The sequence below is a fragment of the Ictidomys tridecemlineatus genome, chromosome 7 (genome assembly GCF_052094955.1).
Source record: "Ictidomys tridecemlineatus isolate mIctTri1 chromosome 7, mIctTri1.hap1, whole genome shotgun sequence".
NCBI lineage: Eukaryota > Metazoa > Chordata > Mammalia > Rodentia > Sciuridae > Ictidomys > Ictidomys tridecemlineatus.
The window spans coordinates 34143912-34170220 of NC_135483.1; the positions used below are offsets into that span (position 1 = coordinate 34143912).

The window sequence follows — 26309 nt, forward strand, 5'->3', positions numbered from 1 at the left end:
GTAATGTTATATTTAACCCTTTTCATACTCATATGAGTTAGGTGCTGTCTTAGGTCTATCCTATCCGTGAGGAATCAGAGGCATTAAGAAGTTAGGCAATTTGATGAACACGCACAAAGATATTCATTCCACCCTGAATTATAACAACAAAATAAAAAGAAAGGGAATCCAAATATTCAACAAAATAAGAAGAAAGGGAATCCAAATATTGAACACTAGCCAAAGTGTAATAAATTAGTGATGGTACACTCATTTGATGGAGGTATTTTGATAACATTCTATATCAGATTAAGAAGTTTCTCTTTGCTGGGGGTGGCGGCTCACACCTGTGATCCCAGTGGTTCCGGAAGCTCAGACAGGAGGATTAAAGTTCAAGGCCAGCCTCAGCAATTTAGAGAGGACCTAAGCAATTTAGCAAGATCCTGTCTCAAAATAAAAGTTAAAAGGGGCTAGGGATGTGGCTCAGTGGTAAAGACGCCTGAATTTAATCGCTGGTACAAAAAAAGAAGTTTCTCTTTTATTCCTAGCTTACTAAATTTTATTAAATGTTTTTCTGTATTTACTGGGATGACCAAATGACTTATATTCTTTCATCTGTTAAGTGTGATTTTTTTTATATTTAAGGATTTTTTTTTAAAAAAAATGATTGTAACTTGCAATGATGAGATAAAACCAACTTGGTCATAATATATTATTTTTCTATATTTAGCTATATGTTTATATATAGTTTGCTAAACTGTATTCATAAGTGAATTGAATAAAAAATTTCTTTCTAGTATTTTCTTTATCAGAATTGATTTTTAAAATATTGGAATTACTTGCTATTTGAATGTATGGTGGAACTTGACAGTAAAACTGGGTCTGATATTCTCACCTATGGATCGAGTTTATGACTTTTTTGGTATTTTTTCTCGAGTCAGTTTTGTTGTTACACTTTTGGTTACAGGTGCATGTTTTTTGGCTACATGTGCAAGAGGGGAGTTTCTGGGACTTAGGATCCATGGTCTTCTTTAGAAGATACTATCAGTTTTCTGAGATGGTTGGATCAGTTTCAAAATTTATACTCCAACCAGGAGTACATGAGTGTTCTAATTTCTCCATGTTCTTTCCAATACAAGATATTTTCTGTTTTTATTTATTTATTTACTTTCATTGAAATGCTTCCTGTGGGTATTTTGTATTGTAACATTCAATTTTTAATTTGCATTTCCTTATAGACTAATGTGGCTGCAAATCTTTTCATAGATGAATTGACTACTGGATATCTTGTTTTGTGAAAAGCACTTTCAAATGTTTTAAAAAATGTGAAAAAATTGAGTTGCCTTTCTTATTAAATTATATTTTTTATTATAGACATTTTAAATGACATGTATTCTGGACATAAGGCCTTGGTAGGACTAGGACACACACACACACACACACACACACACACAGTACAAATATCTTCTCTTTTTTTGATTTCCCTTTTTACTCTATTTCTAAGGAATGAAAATTCCTTTAAAATAGTGTCAAGGATCAATTTTTTCCTTTGTAGTTAGATTAAGAAATCTTGGCCTTATTCCAAGATCACAAAGATATTTTATGCTTTCTTCTGAAAGCTTTGTTATTTTACCCTTACATTTTAATCTAGAGTCATGTAGACTCTATTTCATTATACATAGTCTGAGATAGAGAGTCGAGATTAATTTTTTTTTCCTATGTGGGTAGCTAGTGAACCAAGTCCATTCTTTTGCCAAGGCATTATTTATCATATTCATTTATTTTGGTTAGTTTTTCTGAATTTTAATTAACACCCAGTAAAATTTACTCTCTTAAAAGACAAGATTTGGAAAGTTTCAACAAATATATACAGTGGTGCAACTCCCACCACAGTTAAGATGTAGATTATGCCCAACACCCCAAAGAGTGGTCCTTAGTGCTCAATCCATTCTCCCTAGCTTCAGCTGATTTGTCCCTCCATTTTTCCTTTTTAGTCCCCAGAATATATAAGTGGAATTGTGTAGTACATAGTTTTTCATTTCTTCCACTTGGCATACATTTGTTGAGATTCATCCATGTTGTGGTAAATACCAGTAGTTTGTTCCTTTATTCTTGAGTACAATTCTATTGTGTGATGAACCATGGTTCACTTATCCCTTCACCAATTAATAAATGTTCGGGTTACTAACAGAGTTTGGCTACTGTGGAGAAAGCTGCTATAAATATTCATGAACAGGCCTCTGTGCGGACATGCATTTCTCTGAAACTCAGAAACAGACATACCTCTTCTTCCAATCAACCCTTTACTACGAATGGATTTATTGCATCACGTTGGAACTGTAGTGAGGACATGTTTAATTAACATTATTTAAAAAATATCGCCAAAACTGTTCTCATAGTGACCATGACATTTTACATTCCAATCAGCAGTATATGAAAGCTTTGGTTCCTCCAGACTCTCTAGACCTTGGAATTATGAGTCTTTGTAATTTTAGAAATTAGAATTAGTTTGCAATGTTATCCCATTGTAGTTCCAGTTTTACATAAAATGGTGTTGAGCATCTTGGGGAAGTGTTTTTTTCAAATCATTCACCTGTTTTCAAAATTATACATCTTCATATTATGAAGCTACTACAGGATGTATTTTGTATACAAACCCGTTATTAAATATGTGCTTTGCAAATATCTTTTCTCAGTCTCCAACTTGTTTGTTCATGTTATAAAAAGTGTTATTCAAAGAGCAGTAATCTAAAAAATTTGAAGTTCAATTTACAGTTTTTTTTCTTCTATGGAGGAATAGTTTTGTGTCCTAAGAAATTCTTGCTATACCGAGGATATAAAGATTTTATTTATTTTAGAAATTGTACACATATTTGATAAAGGGTTTGTATACAAAACACACCCCATAGTAGTTTCATAATATGAAGGCATTTAATTATAAAAACAGGTGCATGATTTGAAAAAAACATTTCCCCAAGATGCTCAATTTTACACCATTTTGTGTAAAATTGAAACTATAATGAGATAACATTAAAAACTAATTCTTATTGCTAAAATTACAAAGACTCATAATTCCAAGTGCAAGAGAGGCTAAGGGGGAACTAAAGTTTTCATATGCTGCTGAAATTTTAGAAATTTTAGAAATGTTAAGTTGTACAGTTATTTGGTTCATTTTTGAGGTAAGTTTGTATCTTGTCTGAGGAAAGGTCAAAGTTCACATTATTCCTGTTATATGAATCATTTAGTTACTCATGTTATATGAATGACTAAATTTTCTAGTACTACATGCTAACAAAAACCTGTCCTTTTCCTCTTTTAATCACTTTTCACCTCTCTCTTTCTCTCCTTCCTTTGGAACTCTAATAACATGCGTATATCACTATGTACAGCCTGGTCCTATACTAACAGTGCTCTCTCGCTCTCTCTCTCTCTCTCTCTCTCTCTCTCTCTCTCTCTCTCTCTCTCTCTCTTTAAATTCTCCTTTCCCTTTGGATTTCAGTTGGGAAAATTTCTATTGACTGTCTTTCAGTTTACTGACTCCTTTCTTAACTGTTCCTGTCTACTGATCAGACTGTCAAAGAAATTCTTCACTTCCAATGTTGCCTTTTTACTTCTAGAATTTATATTTGATTCTTTCCTATAGTTTTCCTCTGTCTACTGAGACTCTTCATCTTTTCTTGCAATTTATCATTTTTCTTTTCTCTGTGAGAGTCTTTAACATGTTAATCATAGATATTTTAAAGTCTCGATTCTTTCAATATCTGGGACATCTCTCTATCCAGTTCTGTTGATTGCTTGATCTTGACAATGAGTTGTTTTTTATTTTCCTTGTTTTTTGAGTATCTTGTAATTTTAATTAAATGTCAGGCAGTGTTTATAGAAGAACACTGGTTTAAAAAAATTGTTATTTTTAGTTATACATGACAGCAGAATGTATTTTGACATATCATATATACATGAAGTATAACTTGTGATTGAACATGATATGGAGTTACACTACTTGTGTATTTTCTATATATGAATATAGGAAAGTTATGTCTGGTTCATTCTAAAGTCTTTCCCATTCCTATCCTCCCTCTATTCACCTGTTAAATCTGGTGAACCTCCACTCTTCTCCTATCCTACCCATCTATTATGAGTAAGCATCTGCATATCAGAAAGAACATTTGGCCTTTGATTTTTTGGAATTGGCTTATTTCACTTAGCAGGTTAGCCTTGGTTCCATCCATTTCTTGGTAAATGCCATAATTTCATTCTTCTTTCTGTCTGAGTAATATTCCATTGTGTATAAGTGCCACATTTTCTTTATCTAATCATCTATTGAAAGGCACCTAGGTTGGTTTTATAGCTTAACTATTGTGAATTGAGCTGCTATAAACATTGATGTGGAAGCATCACTATAGTATGCTGATTTTAAGGGTATATACTGAGGAGTAGGATAACTGGGTCAAATGGTGGTTCCATTCTAAATTTTCCATACTGCTTTCCAGAGTGGCTGCACCAATTTGCATTCCCACCAGCAATGTATGAGTGTACCTTTTCCCCCACAACCTCACCAACATTTATTGTTACTTGAATTCTTAATAATTGCCATTCTGACTAGAATGAAACGGAATCTCGGTGTAGTTTTAATTTACATTTCTCTAATTGCTAGAAATGTTGAACATTTCTTCATATATTTGTTGATCTATCCTATTACTTCTTCTGTGAAGTGTCTGTTCAGCACCTTTGCTCATTTATTGATTGGGTTATTTGTTTTTTTGGTGTTACAGTTTTTTGAGTTCTTTATATATCCTAGAGATTAAGGCTGTATATGAGGTGCAGGTGGCAAAGATTTTCTCCCATTCTGTAGGCTCTCTCTTCATTGAATACTGGTTAATAAATTAAATAATGAATATATCTGTCCTTCTGTAAGGCTGTTGACAGAGGCTGAGTCAATTTTGTTGGTGTTTGACAATGTTATTGGTTAGTAGTGAGTTTGGGTGGGGTTGTGCTTCTAATTTCTGTAGTTAACTGAAGTGTACAAGACTTCAGATTTCTCCAGTGAGTTGCCGTATGCTGAGTTTTGTTTGGTATAACAAACTGTCCGTGTTCTAGCTCCATCCTCAGCTTCCAGATGATCTTCCACACCTGCTCCACACCTGCGTCCAGATGATCTTCCACACCTGCTCCGCAGACGTGCTCTTTCTCTGTGTTTGTACTCATCTCTTAGCACTAGACTGCTCTTGGTCATTGCTCAGTGCAAAGCTGTGAAGATGGTTTCTCAGTTCTTCTGGTTAACCTCAGTCTTAGGCCTTTTATATCTGGGCCTTGGGGCTGAGCTTTGTCAGTTTCCTGCTCTTTATAGTGGTCAATCTCTGCCTTGTATCTGTGGGGTGTCTTGGGTGAGAGAGAGTTTCCTGCCCCTCTCTCAGTGAGAGCAGACTTCCTGTTTGTGTCAGTGCAGGATTCTGGACCTGAGAGTTTCTTGTTCTTCCTTGGGGCAGATGGCAGGGTATTGCTTCTGTCCCTTTCCAAGAACCAAAGGATCTTTGCTCTGACATGGGAATTGGGGAGGTTTTCTGCTCCTTGTCCAGTGGTTGAAACCTGTGGATTAATTTGAAATAAAATTATAAAAAATTGATAGAATTTCTTGCCTGTGTCCCACTAAAGGAAGCATTCTCCAGTCCCTAACCCTGCCCTTATCTTTCTCATGAGCACCCATTGCAGACAGGTGGACAAAAAAAGCTTGAGAGAGAGAGAGAGACAGAGAGAGAGAGAGAGAGAGAGAGAGAGAGAGAGAGAGAGAGAGAGAGAGAGAGAGAGAGAGATTGAATTCATACTTCTGAGGCTCCCAGGGATTCTACATTGCCTTGCTAGCCCATACTTGTCCTTTAAAAACTCATTCAGAGTTCAGCTGTTTTCTCATGTCTGCATTTATGATGGCCACCTCTTCCTACTATGTCCTGCCAGAAGTGACAGTGTATGTGTCCTGTTTCCTCTTGGAGAGGCATATCCCTATTTGCAAGTTAGTTCCCCTGGTTGCCTTGAGGCCTTGCTTTCTGAAGGGCTCAATATAAGTTATGATTTTGTTGATTATGTAGCTTTTTCTTGTTGTTAGGATGACACTGATATTCTTGGTGCTTTTCTACAGGATAAATGGATGCCAAACAGTGTTGCATCATTTTAAGAGTCACTGATGTAAGTTTTGGTGCAAATAAATTTGCCAGTCAGAAATGAATAAAAGCTGAAGCAAAAGAAAGCAGAAAACCATAATCCAAAACTTAGTAGGAAAACAGAGAGGATTAAAATGTTATTCTTTTTTTTTATGAGGTTACAACTCCTCTTTTTTTTTGACTTTTTCTTTTTTTTATTGGTTGTTCAAAACATTACAAAGCTCTTGACATATCCTATTTCATATCATATTCAAGTGGGTTAAGAACTCCCATTTTTACCCCAAATACAGATTGCAGAACCACATCGGTTACACATCCACATTTTTACATAATGCCATACTAGTAACTGTTGTATTCTGCTACCTTTCCTATCCTCTATATCCCCCTTCCACTCCCCTCCCATCTTCTCTCTCTACCCCATCTACTGTAAATGTTATTCTTTTCTTGGGTTGGCTATATTTGACTTTCCTTTTTTTCTTCTTTTTTTCTTATATACACATTTTCTTTCTTTCTTGTCTTTTTTTTTTTGGAGGGCTATGTGGTTACTGGGGATTGGGCTCAGGGCACTTGGCCACTGAGCCACATCCCCAGCCCTATTTTGTATTTTATTTAGAGACAGAATCTCACTGAGTTGCTTAGTGCCTTGCTTTTAGCTGAGGCTGGCTTTGAAATCACAATTCTCCTGCCTCAGCCTCCCAAACTGCTGGGATTACAGGCATATGCCATGGCTCCTGGCAATTTTTTTTCATATTTTTAATTGGTGCATTACAGTTGTGCATATGGTGTGATTTGTTGTTACATACACATATTATAGCAATACATTTTGGCTAATCATTCCCAGTCTTTTTTTTTTTTTCCTCCCAGGCAATACAGGCCTCAGTGGCAGGAATTGAACAATACAGAATATCTTAATGTGAGGTCTGGGGTGAGGGACAGAGGAAGACTTTCTTTTCCCTGACAGAACTGCCTTCAGGAGAGGGAGATGAAAAAGACAAGGAGACAGCAGAACAGGTGTCCTGGAGAAGTGCCCAGAAGAGGAGTGTGAAATAAGGGATTAGAAAGAGGACTGCTGAGGTCTGAGGAACTAAGGAGTGTATCACTAATTCCGGCAGATCCTCCTGGTTCCCTGCCACCTTTGATGTTACTGTTACTCCAGTGGTGGTCTTGGAGAATGGAAATGACAACCCCCAAAAACAGTGGCCTGGGAAGAGGGAGAGAGGAAGCAGTGAAGCACTGATAACATCGATCCTTTCCTAATACATCCTTTCCCAGTGACAGAGCAATGGACTCTCTTTTCTTGTCCTATAATAACTCTGCCCAGGGCTGGGGATGTGGCTCAAGCGGTAGCACACTTGCCTGGCCTACGTGTGGCCCAGGTTCGATCCTCAGCACCACATACCAACAAAGATGTTGTGTCTGCCAAAAACTAAAAAATAAATATTAAAAATTCTCTCTCTCTCTCTCTCTCTCTCTCTCTCTCTCTCTCTCTTAAAAAAAAACAAAACTCTGCCCAGTTAAAATAAATTTCAGATTCTTATAACATGTTTTCTGAATGCCCCAACTGATATGTTCTGCTAAAGTCTTCAGTGGTCAGTTAATCTCCCAGTGTGTAACCTGTATAAACCCATACCTCCTCTGTGATTGGGCCATTTTATACTCAGAAAGTGAGCCCATCAGATGCCTGACGGATTGACTCCACTGCTGAATAAGAGGCATAGCTGAGCCATGAAGTCTGCTCCTGTCCTAGTAATTTATACTTTCATATGATGCCAGAACTCTTTTGGTTACTTTCGTATACACTTGGGTTCAATGGCATCAGCATCTGCTCAGAGCAGAATCAGGGGCCCCGGCTCAGATCTGATGAATCTGAATTTGCATTTTAACAAGATTGATAAGAGTGATCCATATGCACTTGAATGGTTGAGAAGCAATGTTTTACATAATCATGGTTTCAATTTTTTTTTTGTAGCCAACTCTACTTTAAATAATGAGATTAAAATTCTTCCTATCAAAATATTGTGAAAATAACTCTAAGGATACCCTGAGGTACAAGGCACAAAATTAATGAATTTAAATGCATTTTGTAGCTAAATTATTCAACTTAGTTTAATTGAACAATTACCATGGTTATGAATATTTAAAGCTTTTTTTTTTTAATTTCCTCCTTGAGCTTTGTGTTCCTAGCATTCTAAAACCTTGACTCTTCTAGCAGTGATTTTCCTGGTGTTTCCTCTTAAAAGGATTTCTAGACCTGTGATTAGGATTTGAATGTCTGGCCAACTCCCCAACCCCCAATGCACATGTTGAAACCCCAAAGTAATGATATTAAGAGGTGAGGGTCTTTGTGAGGTGATTAGATAATTGGGTGGAGTTGTCACGAATGGAATTCATGCCCCTTAAAAGAAGCCTGGGGCATTCTTTTTGTACTGTGGATTAAACTCAGGGGCACTTGGCTATTGAGCCACATCCCCAGCCCTATTTTGTATTTTATTTAGCGACAGGGTCTCACTGAGTTGCTTAGCACCTTGCTATTGCTGAGGCTGGCTTTGAACTCGTGAACCTCCTGCCTCAGCCTCCTGAGCTGCTGAGGTTACAGGCCTGTGCCACCTCACCTGCAGCCTGAGGAAATTCTAAGGGAAATTACCCACAATGCAGCAGGCTCCCTGCGATGAGAAACCTAGAATATCTCACCATAAGTAAAGGCGGCTCAGGTTGTCTTCCTCAGCTGCTCAAAAATTCTCGACGTTAATGGATCTCTTTAATATTCTCACATTGTATACTTTAAAAGGTTTATTGTCTTGAGTTTTTACCTGCTAGGAAACCATTAATTGCAAAGGAAATCAATCTAATATTTTTTAAAGTGCTATATGGGGACTGAAATGGAGCAAATTATATTCTATGCACATATGATTATGTCAAAATGAAACCCACTATAATGTATAATTAGGATGCACTAATAAAAAAATTTTTTTAAAAGTGCTAAAAAATTTAAAAAAGAAGACTGAGGGAGCTTGTGTGCCTTACCTACTGTGTGAGTACATAGCAAGGAATGTCTATGCACTAGGAAAAGACCCCCTCACCAAACACTGAAGCTTTTGACACCTGTATCTCCAGAACCATGAGAAATATGTGTTTGTTGTTTATAAGCCACTCACTCTGTGGTATTTTTCATAGCAGTCCAAACAGACTAAGATGCCTATGCAGTCTGCCTCCTGAGGCAGGTCTCCCTCTCTCCATCTTGGTGTCTGCTCAAAAAACAGGTTCTTGAATGAAGCTGCTTTTCATGCTTTTAAACCAAGCCCACAGGGTCCTAGCAAGAGAGCCCCTTCTTCTATCCAGGTTCTTGCCAAGAGCCCTCAAGTTTTTAATCTTCCCAACTTTAAGCATTATGTGTTGGAGTGATGGGAGGGGGCTGCTCAAAGGATAGTTTTCTCAACTTTTGGTGAAGGTTAATTTTACATCTATCCCAATTCTTTAGCTATTCTCTCTCCTTTGGTTCCACAAAAATGCTGGCCACAAGGAAGGATTAGCTAGCCTCTGCTTTCCTTTTCCTTGTAGACTCGGGTCTTTTAAACACATCCCTCTTCCCCATTTAGCAAGAGACAGGAAGTCAAGTTTTCTGGAAATATCATTAAATTGTTTTAAAGTATCTTGTTGACTTTGTGACCATCACATATGTGTTCCAAGCAAATAACCAGAGAAGGGCACGAGGTCATGCTTTTCGTTTGTGTGTTCGGTAAAGACTTGTCTGTCCTGGCCAATGATTTCTGCTTTAATCTCAGTGGTCACCTTGATCTACAGGGGAGACTGGTCATTGGGCCTTTAAGTTGGGCAGATTCCTGCAGCAGAGCAGTCAGGGTTAGGTTTGCTTTTGATGGAGAACCAAATGCAGATGCCGGGCCAACAGGGGGGCCACAGGTTAGCTCTGTGACCAGGGATCCTGGGTCAGAGAATGAGCTAAAATTATGAAGAGTTTCTACCATAGTTGAGCTCTCCATTGCTTTTATTGCCAAAATCTTCTTCATGGGAAAGAAAAATGCAGAAACAGAAGGAAAGGTGACCAGACCTCTATGCACTTAACCATACTCAATCTCAACAATTCAAGAAGTCACTCCTTTGGGGGTGAAAGGATTTAGTGACAGGGAGAAATCACCTTCCAACAGTTTCCAGGAGACAGTTTTGTTTCATGTGCCCAGGCAGAAATGTTGGGAAGGAAAAATAATGATGTTCCTCTTAATAATTGTTTAGTATGCATGTGTGAGGGTATCATTTGCTAATTGTTATATATTATTATATATTGTGACAATCGTGTTCTATTTATTGCTTTATCTATCTTCTCAGCTCCTGCTAATAATGCCCTTGTGCTGTAGATGGTAATAGGGAAGCTAAGAAAGGGAGAGTTCATGTGTGTTGAAGCTCACATAAAGGAGAAGGGCAGGAGCTGCTTATAGATTTTAAAGAATGGGTGGAATTGTTCAGGAAAAGAAAGGTCACTGAGGACATATAACAGCCTGGGCTGCAGCTAGCAGATATCCAGCTGCTGGAGAAGCTGGCTGTAGTGTTCTTCATTAGATCTCTGCATTGCCTTGCAACAACAAGCAATCAAAGGCACTCACAGGACTGGGCAGCAGCTTCTGCAGTGACGCACCCTGCTGGTCCCCTCACCAGAGGAGGTTGATGCAGGCGCCATTGGTGTGCAGCAGTCTCTGGCCCCTCTCTCTGTCCTTGTTATCTTTGACTCCTGCTGCAGTGCTGATTTGGAAACTCATAACAACTGGCCCGGCTCCCCACAAATGCTCAGCCCAGGAGTTGGAGTTGACAGCTAATTGTGGGCGCTGATTGCTCTGCTGACAGTGCTTCATGGCTATTTCAGTTTTTCTTGAGAGTTCCTTAATTAGAGGAAATGACACTGTGTGCTGTCCAATCAGCCTCTTGTCAGATATTATTACATTGGTAGGAGAATCGGGCAACATTTGGTGTGCTCCTGGCAAGCTCTTAGGAGGTTCACAGCCTGCAGGAGATCTGCTTGGCAGAGCAATGGTCCCCAGTCAGCAGGGAGGAGCTTTGCCCCTGGCTTAAAGAAAGAGTTCCACAGTCCCACGTGGGCTCGAAGTACCCAGGACTCCCTGGGGCCTCCTGTTCAGGCAGCAGGGTCTCCCGGAAACCTCATGCCTCACGGTGGCCACTGCCCTGATGGAAGGTTAACTTTCCCCTTTCTAAAATGAAATATTACAGGATCCTTCAGCATTTGCTTTTGTGCTTAACATGGATGGATAGATTCTTCTATTTTTCCATGGAGGAAACACAGACATGACCCGAGGATGACTCCTCCTACTTGGTGAATCTCTAGAGGTGGTTTCATATGGTGAGATCTCACGCCATTGCTTCCACTAACAGGAAGACACTCTTATGTTAGAAAGCATTTAGAGTTGTAAGTTTGATGAGTTTTACAGCTCTGAAATCCAGAGAGTATCTTTTACTAGTTGTTTCACAGGTAGCAGGCCCTTCTGGGGCTGCTTTTTTGAATGCTTTATTTTGGAACAGCACATACAAACTTCACGTATTTATCCTCATCTAAACATCTAGCTATGAATGCTTTAAAAATTAGATTATTTGTCAAAGACTGTTGATCCCTCTGGTTTCTTATTTGTGGGATTAATTTATTCCATCCAAGGTTTATTGATCTTGCTGGGGTGCCCTGAGGTTAACTGTACCCTGTCCTCAAGGAACTTACATTCTAATTAGGAGGTTAGTAGTCTTAACTGGTCTCTCCTGACTTCCTCCCAGGTATCTAAAAGGTTTCGTGGTTTTTCTCCTGAAGTTCTCAGTGATAAAGTAGCGAACAAAGACTAAAGAATTGATCCAGAGTTGGAAAGATTAAGAACAAGGATACTGAGAATTCTGTTCCTTATTTATTTATTTATTTCTTCATTTTGGACCCGGGGTCTCAACAATTCTTGAGCTCAAGGGATCCTCCTGCCTCAGTCTTTCAAATAACTTGGACTACAGGTATATAAGACGTGTTTATGCTTACTTTTTGGTTTGTTACATGGTGTGCTAGGGATTGAACCCAGGGTCATGTGCATTTTAAGCATCTATCATTGAACTACATTCTAGCAGATATTGAGGACTCTATGGCAAGATCACAGTGTTCTAGTTTCCACAGGGAGAGCAAGTGTGTGTGTGTGTGTGTGTGTGTGTGTGTGTGTGTGTGTGTGTGTTTGTGTGTGTGTAAGTGGTGGTGAGGATTAGTCATAAAGATGGATGCAGTGATAATGGCCATGGTGGGTAGGTAGAAGGTAAAGAAGGATTCCATGACGTCAACGAATGGAGAGTGGGCAAGAGAGAGAAGCAATGTGTATTGTCTGGATTTTCTGTGGGTCTGTCTTTGGCTCCCCAACTGAAGGATAAAAAAGGGCCAGACATGACATTTCTTTTTTGTTGTTGTTGTTGTTCTAATTAGTGATACGTGACAGTAGAATGCATTTTGATATATCATACATAAATGGAGTATAACTTCTTGTTGTTGTACATGTTGCAGAATCACACTGGTCTTGATTACAAAGCTCATGTGTTGACCTTAGGTGCATAGGGTAATAATGTACAGTTCATTCTACTCTCCCTCCTACCCTCTCACCCCCTCCCCTTCCTTCACTCCCCTCTGCCTAATGAAAAATACCTCTTTTTTCCCTAGCTGTCCTGTCCCTTCTCATTGTGAATTAGCATCTGTATATCAGGGAAAACGTTCAGCCTTTGTTTTGGGGGGAGGATTGGCTTATTTCACTTAGCATGATATTCTCCAGCTCCATCCATTTACCTGCAAGTGCCACAATTTCATTCTTCTTTAAGGCTAATATTCTGCTGTATATATATATATATATATATATATATATATATATATATATATATATATATATACATACACTACATTCTCTTTATCCATTCATCTGTTGAAGGGCATCTAGGTTGGTTCCATAGTTTGGTTATTATGAACTGAGCTGCTATAAACCTTGATGTGGTTTGTGTCATTTCTTTTCTTTTCTTTTTTTTTTTTTAATCACTTTCAGCTCTTGGTTCAGTTAGATTCTCAAGTGTGTGCTTCCAAAGTATTTCCTGAAGAAATTCAGCTCATTCATGGGATTTATGAAGACCATTTGGTTACAGAGATCAAATTTCTCAAATATAGAAATGATTGAGATGTTCACTGGTTCATGTATATGGTGTCTCCAGAGCAGTTCCTGATAGGATCTTAAGATGATAAAAACACAACCAAACACACCACAGTGAAGAATATGAAGTGCCCATCAAATAATAATCATTTTGCTCTTGGATCTACAATGTTCTCCAAAGGCTCATGTGTTGAAGACTTGATCCCCAATGCAGCATTGCTCAGGATTGTTCAGAGGTAGAAATTTAGGAAAGTGATTGGGTCATGAGGACTCAGACCTCATCAATGTATTAATTCATTGATGAATTCATATCTGAGTGGACTATTGAGAGGTGGTGGAAACCCAAATTGAAGGGGGTGAGATCTTGGGCCATGCCCTTGGGGACTGTATCTTGTGCAGCCCCAATCTTCCATCTTCTCTCTCTCTCTCTCTCTCTCCCCCCTTCCTGGCTGCCACGAGGTGAGAAGCTTTGCAGTATCATGCCCTTCTGCCTTGATGTTTCTGTTTACCATATGCCTAACAGCAATGGAGTCAACTGACCATGGACTAGAACCTCAAAATTGTGAGCCAAACCAAATCTTTCTTCCTTTAAGTTCTTTTCCTTGGGTACCATGGCACAGCAATGGGAAACTGACTAATAAAAATTTCAAGTGAAGGGAAATTATTATCTCTAGAGAGACTGTCTAGGGAGACCTCAGAAGGTTCCACATGGTGAATATGATTTTGCCTTACCAGGGAAACTGAAAATGCTGTTCCCTTGTGTAAGCCAACCGTTCTCCTTTTACTTTCCTGGTCTTTCAGGCTAAATGCATTTGAAGGCTCAATTGAGCAACTTCAGCTTCTTTCTGATCCCATTACTATCTTCCTGCTCAACATCAAGTTTTTCTTGTGTTTGTACTTAACCAACATCACTCTCATGAAGGACTTCCATTGTGGAAGTCATGGCGAAAACTAGAGAATAAAATTTGAATTAAAAAATTCAATGAAAAACAAGTACAACATTACGATGTCATAATTATTCTACATTCTTATGTATTTAGTGATTCCCTTGCTGATCACGGGGCACCACACACCCTGAGTCCTCCGAGGTAGTGTCTTGTATTCATTTGGTCACCCAAGTGCTAGGAACACATGAGCGTTAAACCCTGCGCACCTGAAGTGAGCGTGTCCTGTGTCCAGTTTGTACTGAAGCAGTGGTGACTGTTTTCATTGCATATTTTCTCAGGTAGCATTTTAAAATCTCTTAAACTGTACTCCAGACACGACAGACCTGACCAGAATCATGTGGTTACCATGGCATCCAAAGACAGTCTTTAGGAACTCATCGACTTCTCCAGACAGAAAAATGGTAAACTACTCTGATGGAACATTCTCTACCTTATATGCTGAGAATAGAAATGATATTTATCTGAAGCAGGAAATCTGATTTTTCAAAACTTCTCTCAAGCGTAATCTTTTATAAGATATTTGCCAAAAACCGCTCAATGGCTTATACACCCTAGCACTGCTAGCTAGCAGCTTTTCTTTCGTCTCTGATTTGGAAGCTTCTGATGGAATAAAATAGAAATGTGTACGACCCTCGCTAAAAAATCCCTTTCAATTTCAGAGTTGAAGTAATTGAGGCTTCCTGTTTATTCAGAGACACTGAAGCAAGATTGGGCCTACCAGGAATAAAATGGCAGGTTTGCTTTCTTTCCAAGTGACCTCTTCCCTTCTGATACAGTCCTGTTTCTGTACTTTAAGTAAACTTTACTGTGTATATTTGAGGTTTACAGCATGATGTCATAAGGTACACATAGGTAATGAAATGGTTACTATAGTGAAGCAGAGTAGTACATCTATTATTATAGTTACCTTTCTTTTTTTTTTTTTTGACAAGAGCATCAAAAATCTACTTATTTAACAAAATCCCTAATACAATGCAGGGTTTTTTTTTTTAACATCAGTGATCATTTTGCATATTATGTCTCTAAACTTGTTCATCCTACCTATATGCTGTTTTGTAATTGACCTACTTCTCATTTGCCCTATCCCGTGCCCCCAATCACATTCTCCATCTCTGGTATGATAGTGTGTGCGTGCACACACACACACACACACACACACACACACACACACACAGACACAGTCTCCTCACACGAGTGAGATCATGCCATATTTTCTCTCTAGGGACACAGTTCTTTGATGTTAATCTAATTCTCATTAATTTCTAACTCCAAAGCAACAGAGCTTAGATCATTGAAAGGATTGCTTTTTATAAATTTTTATTGTCTGAAATTTCTGCCTCATGGAAAGACTTACCAGCTTTTGGCCTTGGAGTTCATAGGCAGACTGTTTAAAGTCATTCATTTGTTTTACTTGAGCCACTTGGAAGGGTCAAAGCACTTTTATATTCATTGTTATTTGAGCTACAAAGGGGTAACAGACCCTCCTGAAACAGGGAGACAGAACTTTATATATATATATATATATATATTTATAGTCTTGTTTCAAGTGAGGGATGGAGGATATACAGGGAAAGCAAAATTTTACCTTTTTTCTTTTAGAGTCCCCCCCACCCCCTTTTCTTCTGTCTGGCTCTGAGAATTAAATTGACATAAAAGAGATGAACAAGAAAAAATCATACAATTTTTTTTTTTTTTTTTTGGTACCAGGGATTGAATTCAGGGGCATTTGACCACAGAGCCACATCCCCAGCTCTATTTTGTATTTTATTTAGAGACAGGGTCTCCCTGAGTTGCTTAGTGCCTTGCTTTTGCTGAGGCTGGCTTTGAACTTGTGATCCTCCTGCCTCAGCCTCCTGAGTGGCTGGGATTACAGGCATACGCATTGCGCCTGGCTTATCATACATATTTATTTAATGCAAGTTTTACATAATACAGGAAACTTAATAAGGTAATAAAGATCCAAAGAAGCCATTAAAGACAATCACTCAGACAGTCAATGGGGCAGAGAACAGAAACTGTGTAATGCAACAATGCTGAAGGGTGTGGGCCAGGCCAGGCCATGGGGCAGAGAAGCTATTAGAAAGACCAGGGTCAGCTCGACACAGTCCCTCTGTACAGATTTCCCTGGGCTTCAGCTTCTTGTCCTTGATGATAAGAATGAGACTTTTTTTGTGGAATAGGGAGGACAGTTTCCCTGTGGGAATTTCATCTCTTACTTTTAAGAAACAGTATGAAGGTCAAAGTGATCTTTTTTGCACCTGCTATTTTTTTTTAATGTTCCTTAATTTAAAATAGCCAATATCCCAGAGCCATATAATTTGAGCTGGCACATTTTTTACTCCTTGAAGGCTCCGGAATGTCTCTTTTAAAATCCAGTTCTTACCAGGAGGCAGACCTTGAACTTGAACTTAATTTAGACTTGAGTAGGTTTAAGGCTTACAACATGATGTTATGGGATGCAAATAGTAAAATGGTTACTATGGTGAACCCAATTAGCATATCTATCATCTCACAGTTACCTTTTTTTAATAAACAAGAATATCAAAAATGTACTTATTCAATAAAATTCTTAATACAGTGCAATTTTACTAACTTCAGGGCTCATTTTATACAAGGTATCTCTAAACTTGTGCATCTTTATGTATCTCAAGTTGCCCATGATGGACAGTGTGAGGATGGGAAGGGGGAATTTTTAGCTTATTTTGGAATTATTTGGTTACTGGTCTGTCTCTCTGATTGACTTTAAGCTCCTTTTAGGCAGAGGTTATCTTGCTAACTCGTTCATTGATGGACGCCCAGTTCCCAGAACAGTGCTTGGCACATAGTAGATGCTCAGCAAATAGTTTTGTTAAGAAATGAATAACAATAACACCAACATGTTCATCAGTGCCTATCCTCCTCTTATAATATATGCCAACTTCACAGAAAATGTTGATTATAAGAATTATAGCTAAAATAAATGGGCCAAAAATTGGGAATAGAGGGGGAAATATAAGCTGTCCATGTGTGAATGTCAAAATACTGGATGGAGGGTACTGAACTGAGCTGTAGGGAAAAACCAAAAGAGAAACTGAAAATATAACTCCTGCCTTCAGAGAGCTCAAACTCCACTCAGAGAAACAGAACACACACTACAGAAAGGCTGAGGAGAACACCATCCAACAGATTCGTTGGTTGACTCTGCTCTTTTGGAAACTCCAAGTTGGGAGGGGGAGGCTAAAAGAATCTGATGCAAAAATGCTTGGTCTCAGGGGGAGGAAGGAGTGGAAGAATGTTACTGTTATTTTCTTCATTTGGTTCTATTATTACCTGTACCTTTTCAAGTGTTTTTATGTAAGAAACTAAATTCAGCAACTGGTCCAGGGATGAATCATTCTAATTAACTGGAAGAGAAAGTGAACTTTGACAAAGCTTCAATTGGCTCTTTTCTTTAAATAGTCAAGTAATTATTCTGTAATTTAGCATCACTAAACAATTTCTTCCATCCGTATCTCAACCAGAGCTAATATTTTCTAAGTTTTTCAGGGCTATACTTTTCAAGATTCTGTCTTCAGACTACCTGCTTAGTTGGATTAAGGGGTCTAGGGATCTTCTCTCCTTTTCCCCTTAATAAACATTTTATTTTGGAATAATTGATATTTACAGAAAAATTACAAAGGTACAGAGAGTCCCTATATTTCCTTCATCTAGTGTCCCCTAAGGAAAACTTCTTATATGACTATAATATATTTGTCCAAGTTAATAAATAAAAGTAGGCTCAATAATGTCAACCAAGCCACAACCAATTTAGATTTCTTCAGTTTTTCCGCTACTTCCTTTTTCTATTCAATCCAGGATATCATATGACGTTTATTTATTTATTTATAATACAAATCCTTTTTATTTATTTATTTTAATAGCTCAGTTGGGAGAACGCTTGCCTCACATGCACAAGTCCCTAAGTTCAATCCCCAGCACAAAAAAAGATGGACCATCATATGATATTTAATTGTCATATTGTCGTGTCTCCTTAGTCTTCTTGGATCTCTAATACTTTCTTAGTTTTTCTTGAATCTGCATTTATAATAAGCTCTCCTGGTGCTTCTCAGACACTAAAATTCAACACCTATATTATGCTTCCAAAACTAGGGATAGAGTCTAGACACAGCTCACTAGTGCTGAAAAACATGTACAGAGAGACCTTCCCTTACCTGAGTGGCACTTAGCATAGTCTATGCCTCAAGTTGAGCTCATGTCAATCAGGGATCTGGGGGGACACAGAAGGCACATTCTGTAGGATTCTGGAGAATATCTAACAGATTTAACAAAATATTTTTAACAGAGGTGTAGTCAGGGTTAAGGGACCCACTAAAGGTTGTTAAAGCAACCAGGAACTCTCTGCAGTAAAAAGCTTTTACTCTTTGGGAAGAGTCCAGGGGAGCAGAAGCTACCCAGCCAGGGCAGTTACCAGAGATGTGTAATTGCAGAACCAGCTACAGTCAAAACTTTGACAGAACCTGTTCTTGACCTCCTCTACTCTGGATCTCCTACCCTAAGAGAAACTGTACCTTATAGCTAAATCAATAAGTGCCCAGATGGAAGAAAAGAAGTACCATCTGAGATAGTCATAGAATTAATCATGAATTCTAACAGTATAACATTCCTATACTACTTTGTAAGATTTAGATAAACTAATACTTTTAATTTTTTCTCTTTTATTACTTGGCCCTAATTTTTGAAAGAAGAGACTGGTTACTACCTCTTTTGCAATATAGCTAAATAAATTCTGGGGATTAAAGAAAAAGATTCTGAACATCTTTGTTGTTGTTGCTGTTATATTTGTAAAGAAACAGCAACTTAGATATTGGAGAAAAGTTGATTTTAGGCATCCATAGGATTTATGGGAATCATTAGTCTTTAGAACTGCACTTCCCTGGAGTTTATTCAATGAGTAGTTTTTTTTTTTTCTTTTGCCCCTTTTTTAATGGTGGGGGTGAGTGGTGAGATTTCTTTTTTTTTTTTTTTTTTCTTTTTTTCTTTTTTTTTTTTTTATTGTTGGTCGTTCAAAACATTACACAGTTCTTAATACATCATCTTTCACAGTTTGATTCAAGTGGGTTATGAACTCCCAACTTTACCCCGTATACAGATTGGTGAGATTTCTTTTCCTCGTTTCAAACGAGTAGTGAGTAGTAGAAGTTAGAAAAGAGACTACTAGCTCTATTTTGCATCTTTTGACATTAAGCTTGACATTAAATATGTGAGGTTTGCCAAAACACAAGGCTTGAGGGGGGTTTGTCTTGTTCATGTATTTTTTTTTCATAGATATGGGCTTTCTTTTGTATTTGCTCAGCCTCTACCAGGAAAGGAGCACTTCTACATTTATTTTTTTAAAATGGTTACATTTTGGCCTTGGCAGGAAATAGAATCTACCACAGAGGGTTTGAATGAAGAGAGTTTAACAAAGGGGACTTTTACAGACCTGTGAGTGGAGTCATTGTAATAAACAAAGTGTGTGCACGTGCGTGTGTGTGTATATGTTGGTGGGGGGGGGGCGGTCTGGCACTGGAAACTAGCAGTAGTGGGAAACCATTGCCATCCCTGGTTCAAAGTGACAAAAGTAGTAGATATCAGTGTCCAGTGACATTTGTAATTATGGAGGAGGGCCACTTGGCAGAAACCATAGCTGTGGAGGGACGTGGCTATTGTCAGGCACTGTTGTGAAAGAGAGCAGGGAAAACATCACCCAGCACCTCCTCCCACCCTTCCACCTGCAGCTGGTGCTTCTGATTTGTCAAACCCAAGAGAGGTCGGAAGGCACAGGAGTGTGTGGTACCTGGCAAGGGGAGGAGGAGTTGGTGGGGGTATTATGAAGTGGGGATGTACAGGGCCTCACAGAATGGCCCACTGCAACTGAACCTCCAAAATTATTGCTTTGCAACATTAGCTTTGGAGAAAATGCAATGTGGATGCATTAAATTAATGAGCAAATCCATCTTACTGTTTTGCAATCACTTACTTCCCAAACCTATTCCAAAGCCTTAGTGCACAAGACCCTGTTTCCCTGAGTTGTCTCAGCCTCAAACTGTGGTGAGAAAGATATTGACCTTCACTAATGTGGAGGCTGAATTTGACCTTCAGGGGCCCTGAGGAGGGGGTCCAGCAGAGCTTGTTTCTCCAACTGGTGTTCTCAGAGTTGAAAGTGGCCATCACAGCCTGGGTGCTCTTATTGTCTTAATGGGTTGTTTCTGTTGGAGCTAAATGTAATTACTAAATAATCATTTCCAGTTGTTCATTGATTATTTGTACATGAATTATTTAATGAAAAGAGACCCAAATGACCCAGTTGTAGAAAGGCCCATTTCTGGGAAAAACATTCACTCTATCCCATCCCCCAGTTGCAGGTTATTTGAAAACAAAAGCAAAGCAACAAAACAATCTTAAATGTTTCTGGCATCTTTAACCAAACCTGGTCCCAGGATCATTTAAGAATTTCTGCTGTGAGGCAAAAAGGAAGAAAGCTGGAAATGAGACTGCCTGCTAGACGGGGCTAGGTTTTCTTTAGCTGGGGTTTCAGAGAGTGGCAAATGTCAGCGCCCTGAAGATTGCATTCCTGGGAGAAAATGAGCAAATCCATCTTACTGTTCATGTTCATGTTCGATTTTCCTTTTCCTGATGGATTCCCTCTGACATTCTTTGCATCAAATCTTTAAATAATGCAGTGAAGGCTCCTCAGCCTCTTCTTTGCTGTACTGTTTTTAATCTTAAACAGCCCAGCTTTTCTTTGAATCTTTCTGATGGATTCTTGGGCAAAGTTATCTTCATCTAAAGGGCTCCAGAAAAATAAAATAGAATCATGCTTTTAAATGATATTATTTTGAATTAATTAATTTATGTTCATTAATTGATCATATTGCTTTTAGGCTTCACGGTTTCTCTTGTTCATGAGTTTGGAAAGTGTCTGGCTTGGCTCTGTCTTCAGTAAGAAGGTAAAAATGGTCCATTGGCTTAAGGGAAATTCAGGGTCTCTGATGTTTAGAGCTTACATGAGTTTAAGTGAAAATCTGAACAAAGCTAAAAAGTAAAAAGAAATCTCAACTATCATGACTTATCAAAGAATAGTCATGGCTTTGAGTAATTAACATCACTAGCTACTCACAGTTTCTTACACTAGCAGAGACCAAGATTCTTGCTCTTGTTGATCTGAGCTGTGCAAGATGTCAGAGCAGGTAGGTGGTAGTCTACCCAGCACCAGGCTAGCTTGCTTTAACCTGAGAACCTGAATCCCCTGATGATTTACATAGCTCCTATGTTGACTCTTTTAGTTCCTCACAGTAGGAGATCCATTTCCTTTTGCACTGTTACCTCCATAGGCAGAGACCTTCCCTGTGGCCTGAGTTATTGAGATAATCTCCAGCAAGCTTCCCTGCTCATAATGTTCCCTTGCTCTTGCCACAAACAGGCTTCCTGGACAAGTTCATTTATCAAGATCTTCCTCTTCTTAAAACCTCTCAGTCAGTTCTTACCTACAGAGTGAAATCTCTGTCGGTATCCAGTGAAGAAATTATTGTGAGCGACCACTGTGGGAACACAGCTACATCCACTTGCCTGCTCACCTTGTGTCCTTGATTAGTGGCAATTTCCTGAATGGCAGGAGTTATACTTTGTGTATAAGGGCAGAGTGACGAAACTGACTTTTTTTTTTTTTTATCAGAGTTCTTATTACTTATTTTTGGTTGAGAATAATTCTTTAAAGCATACAACTTTGAAATCTAAAATATAGTTCCCTTCAGAAATATATATGGGGCTTCTAATATTTAAGAAACTTCCCATTTATAATTCATAAATTATAAAAGCAAGAGTTTCATTACTCCATTCTTCTGCTCAAGGCACAGTTTAGTAACAGACACTGTGCCAAATCCTTGGCACACCAAGATGTGTTAAATCTTGCCAAACAAAGCCTATCAGGAACCCAAAATAGTCAGGAAACATAAGTTAATAATAGCTTCTTGCAGCAAGGAAGAGTAGACATCATGGAGAGCTGTTGGGGTATTTCAACAGGTGGAAGCAGAGAATGTCTGTAGAGTATGGGAGGAGAGTCACAGGATGCTCTTGTGAGAGTGGTTAGAATTTGTGAACTAGGAAGTTGCTTGGTGATCCGTGGTCTTATCTTTAGAACATGTGACTGTGTGGCATTATCATTAGATTGTCTGTGATCTTATTGAGAACAAGTGGGTCTGAGGGAGCTCCTGTTGAGAGCCTGAATTCAGTTCGTTGTGCATTTCGTGGTTTGGTGCAGTTTTTCAATGTTGTGAGTCATGATACCATTTTGCAAGTTGAGGTTTCTGTTTTAATTTTCAGATCCCCTTTCACAGGCTAGTTATCCACTGAGCTGGCTTTCCTTTTTTCAGAATAATAATGACACAGTTCCTGTCCTCAAGAGGTTCCTCATCTAGGCTATTAGAATCTGATGTGTACCATAATGGAGATGTAAAGAAAACAGAAGGATTTCAGAACAAGCAGCTAACTTTTTTTAAAGTACCATTTTGTTGAAATCCTAACATGTTAGTCATTACCATCAAATGGATTAATCCACTGAGGTCACAGCCCTCATAATATGATCATTGCTTAAAACTCCCAGCTCTGAACCTTGTGGCACTGGGACCATGCTTTCAACACAGGAGCTTTGGGGGAGACACTTACCATACACACGCTAACACTTACCATACACAGGCTCTACATACATTGTGTCCTAGGCAAATAACACACATTTTGTTTAATCCCCAACAGTTGAATGAAATGGGTGTTGCTTTTTTCATCTTCATTTTAAAGTAAAGAAACTGAGATGTTACTGTGGAATGAGATTGATCCAATTATTTTATGTGCATGTATAATGAATTTCATAATTACATATGATTATATTGCACCAATAAAAATTTAAAAAGAAACTGAAATGCAAAAATGTTTAAATAACCATTCAAGGTCATCCAACTAAGAGATGATAAGGTCTAGGGCTTTGTTAGAACAAAAACGGTTGCTGGGTACTACTCTTGGGTTTTCTATAATCTTCAAAATAGACCTTTGAAGTAAATACTACTTCTTTATTCTATTTCATCATTGAGGAAACTGAGTCATGGGGATGTGGAGTTACTATGATCCCAAAATTGGTGGCCACATTGGAGAGGCAGGATTCTGACCCAGGCAGTAAGGCCAGGATCACACATGTCACCACTACCTCTGGGGCCTCTCTCTAGCCTTTGCCATCAGACTTTTACTCCTGTGTCCTTAACTACAGTGCTAGGTTGGCTCATAGACAGAGGAGAAATTTCACAGAAGGGCTGATAGCACAATAGCACACTTGACTTTCCATGATCATTCTGGTCACAGTGTATCTCCAAAGGAAAGGGAACACCACAGGTACTCCTGAGGAAGGCCATACCAGAGAAGTTCTGGGCATGTGTTCAACCAAAGAAGCTTTAGGAAGGAATGTCACCTGGCCATATTCTAAGGTAATTGTTTTGAAGAGTCTAACACTGAGTTTAATGTCTGTGTCCTTGCTAGTTAAAGAAAAAACCCATTACTACTTTTAATCAATCCAGAGTCTGGAAGAACAGCTTTCATTTATGGACGACGGGGAGGTGACCTGTATGTGATCCTCACATAAATCTAAGGCAGATACTATTCAAATCCCAGTTGTCTAGATGAGGAAATGGACTCAGAAACTCAAGAGACTTTGGCAAGTCACAGAGCCGAGACTTCAAGCCAGTTTGATTCTAGTCCTTGTTCTGCCATATTGCCTCAAGAAGTCTGTGACCTTTTGGCTTGTGAAAGTACAGAATGTCCCCCCAAACAATCATGCTCACATGCCATGGTGAGGCAACGGTATGGAGGGGTGGTAGCAGCAATGGGAACAGGAGGAGGGAGCTTATCAGAGCTGACCCACCCCTCTCCCATTCTGTCAGGCCTGCCCCTCTCTGAATGCTTCCCATCATTGGAACTTTTTGGCTTAAAATAGTGTCCTTTGCCTAGCAAGTGAAAATCTGAAAATCTAAGGACTGAAATTCATGGTCCTCCTTGGGCAATGAAGCTCCTCTTAGGTTTGCTGGGCCATGGGTTCATTCCTTACTTCACAGATATATTTATGGTGTCCTTTCTGTGACCAACTTAATGGTTTGCTTATTTAACTAATGACAGGCACCCTCATTAGGAAATTTTTGTTGAAGAGATGACCTTTGTTAATGTGGAGTATGGCATTCCAAATGTCTGTAGCCATCAAAAAGTAATGGCATCAGGTAATGATCCCTGGATTGTACATTCTGAAAATGAAGGGGATGATTTCTTATCATTCTTTTTTGGATAGGGTGAACTTATGTATTAATTGATTAACCTAAAACTGACTTGTCACTTTGGCCCTATGATTCTCTGTCACCAGTGGTAGATAGAGCGGCTGAGAAGAGTCTGAACTATGGAGTTACTCCATATTGGCTTATCTTGGGCAAGTTACTTAAATTTCTGCATCTAAGCTCCTTCGTTTCTAAAATGGGAATAATATGTGTTCTTAACTGATAGAATCATTCTGAAGTCTAGGCAAGAACATTCTTGAAAATCAGTTAGCACATTTCTCAGTACAGAGTAAGAGCACCGTAAATGATAAGAATAGTAAAATAGTAAGCCATGTGCAGGCCTGGGTGGGAACATGGGGACTTTCATATGGACAATGATAGGACTGTCACCTCTGGTCATCTGAAATCATGCAGTACAATGACCTATTCCAGGAACTTCTCTGAGTGCTTTGCATGTGTTAATTCTTTAATCCTCACCTCTACCTATTATTATTCATGTTGATGACTAAGACACAAAGATGTTAGTATCCTTGCTCAAGTTTAGCCCATTGGCTTGTGGCAAGGCTGGGATGTTTGCCATTCATATTATTATGGTGTGGACTGGTATGATTGACCTATTTCCTGTCAGTCACAAAGTGAAAGAAAAATCTCCTAATAGTATGATTTCCTTTATTAACCCATAATGCATTGGTGGTCCTTACACATTTTAATACTTCTTAGAAGCAGTTAGTATTTTTAGCCTTTATGAAATAATCCATATAATTTTAGTTCTTAAATAATAGATGTCCATAAATAAATTTGATCTCAGGAAAAAGGTTATAGACCTTTACTTATCAGAATTCAACTATATGTGATTAGGGAAGAGGGATGGAAGGAGGAGGTGGCCAGGGTGAGTAAGAATGAGCTCACTGGACATTTGACTACTACCAGCAATTCTCTCTGCTGTTCAGCTTGCTCCAGCCACGCTTTTTGCTCAGATGACTTCAATTCTTGTGTGACTTTTGTAATGTGAGCATCTTGCTTCCTGGAACTTTAATAATGTACTTTTCATAAGACTTGTCCTATAAATGCAGCCAGCTACTTCAGCTGGTCCTCACCCAGGACAGAGGATCCACTCCAACGCCACAGCAGGCAAGAGTCATGGCAAATACCCATAAGACACCTTCCGGAATGATTTTTGAGAGGACTGTCCTCTTTGAGGGATCTCTTTCCCAATGGGTGGTGGTTAGTGACCTTCAGAAATAGTTCAGGACCCTCAGGACTCCTGCCTAGGCCACAGACAACCCACTGAGGCCACCAGCAGATAATTCCCCTTTGCTCCTTTTTACTCGCTATTCGGATCCCCCTCTTTTCCTAGACAGGCCGTTTGTTTTTCTGAACTCTATTGCCTCTTTCTTCAGAGGCCTGTCTTGCTTACCTCTCTCTGTTGGCAATTGTGACTTCTGTCCCTTTTGGCCCTCAGTGAACTTTTTTGGCTTCTTTCTGTCTGAGAGGAAATTTAGGCACATGAGCTAGTACTGTTTATGTCCAATAGATACATTTTGGGGGAAGTGGGGGTACTGGGGATTGAACTCTGGGGCACTTGACCACTGAGTCACAGCCCCTGTTTTATTTTGTATTTTATTTAGAAACAGGGTCTCACTGAGTTGCTTAGTACTTTGCTGTTGCTGAGGCTGGCTTTGAACTCGTGATCCTCCTGCCTCAGCCTCCCAAGGTGCTGGGATTACAGGCATGTGC

General features: G+C 38.9%; 1 protein-coding gene across 3 annotated transcripts in view; it reads left to right on the forward strand.

Annotated features, from left to right (window-relative positions):
* Ncald (neurocalcin delta) overlaps positions 1 to 26309 on the forward strand; it is a 391592-nt gene that overhangs the window by 112570 nt on the left and 252713 nt on the right. The window lies entirely within an intron of this gene.